The sequence below is a fragment of the Pseudophryne corroboree genome, chromosome 5, assembly GCF_028390025.1.
Source record: "Pseudophryne corroboree isolate aPseCor3 chromosome 5, aPseCor3.hap2, whole genome shotgun sequence".
In the NCBI taxonomy this organism is placed as follows: domain Eukaryota; kingdom Metazoa; phylum Chordata; class Amphibia; order Anura; family Myobatrachidae; genus Pseudophryne; species Pseudophryne corroboree.
Genome location: NC_086448.1, coordinates 503,210,921 through 503,212,211, shown reverse-complemented (window position 1 = coordinate 503,212,211; position 1,291 = coordinate 503,210,921). Strand labels below are relative to the sequence as shown.

At 39.3% G+C, this 1,291-nt stretch overlaps 1 pseudogene; it reads right to left on the bottom strand.

The window, feature by feature from the left end:
• Positions 1–926: 926 nt before the first annotated feature.
• LOC134930445 (5S ribosomal RNA) lies at positions 927–1,045 on the bottom strand (annotated as a pseudogene).
• Positions 1,046–1,291: the final 246 nt, after the last annotated feature.

The following is a 1,291-nucleotide window of genomic DNA, read 5'->3' as shown; positions in this document are numbered from 1 at the left end:
TTCATTTTTAAGGCTAAAGCTCATGATGATTAAGGCTGGCTGATGCTGTTTTGTGATAAATGATTAATCAACTAGCTAGTGGTCTAAAGATAACTGTAGGTAATAAGTTAGTTATATTGTAGAAATGACTACACACGGAAGAAGTTTCAATGTATTGTGCGGACAATCTTGCCGTGCGAGATTCCAATAGCTGAGAAAGACCTCAGTAGGACAAACTGTTTTGGGTGGGGGTTTTTAGGAATCTGCACTGGTCCAGATTGTACAATGGTTATAATTCAATTTGTATATATAATATGTGACCAAATGTATTGAACCAACATAAAGCTACCGACTTCGCCTAATAAGGCTTTTGAAGTAGAACAAGGTTGGTGGTGCTCCCAGACATCAGTTCCAAAACAAACTGTTGAAGGGTTGTTTCGCAAAGAGGCGAAAAAAAGGGGGGACTATAGATAATGTCTCTCAGGGGCACTCTTGAATTCTATATATTCATAGAAGGATAGAATAGGATGATGTAATTTATGGGTGGGATAGGATAAAACTTAACTTTTAATCACAGACGAAAGGATAATAAAATTATTGCTGTGCATCAGCAATAAATGTTAAAACAAGTATTAAACAACAAAATGATGTTGACGATATGGTAATGTGTAACTCACTTGTATAGAGAGGGTGACAGAAAGTTTGTCTGTAAACCCACCGATTTGTAAGTGAGTATTGATGTTTGACGTTTGTCAGAAGCGAAAATATAAATGTTCCTATTATCTCTATGAAATTATGATGTTATGTACAGTTGTACATTCATAGAAGAGATGATGGGAAACCGGCTTATATAAATCTGGACTCCTAGAGAGTGGGTCAGCTGCGGTATTGGATTGCAAGGTTAAACTGGAATGAGATTTGCTGATCGGCGGAAGATATCTTCCTTAGTACTACAGTACCCGGTATTCCCAGAGGGTCACCCTTTCTGGTACTGACCTGGCCCAATGCTGCTTGGCTTCCAAGATCAGGCGAGATCGGGCATGTCCAGCATGGTATGACTGTAGAAAGTCAAGAAGGTACCTGTCAGCATAGACAATGGCCACTGATGGGGCCAATTCGGAAAAAATGATATAGTAATTGATATCGGTCAATGACCCTTAGGTCGCCCCCAAAAAAGACGCGTAAATAGGTGGGGGGTCTAGAAAAAAGGGAGAGGTTAATTTCTCTCCCCTCACAAAATTTATTTATACAACCAAAATGACGTGTTAAATGGATGGGTAGATCTGAAAAAGACGGGGAGGTTAATTGCTCA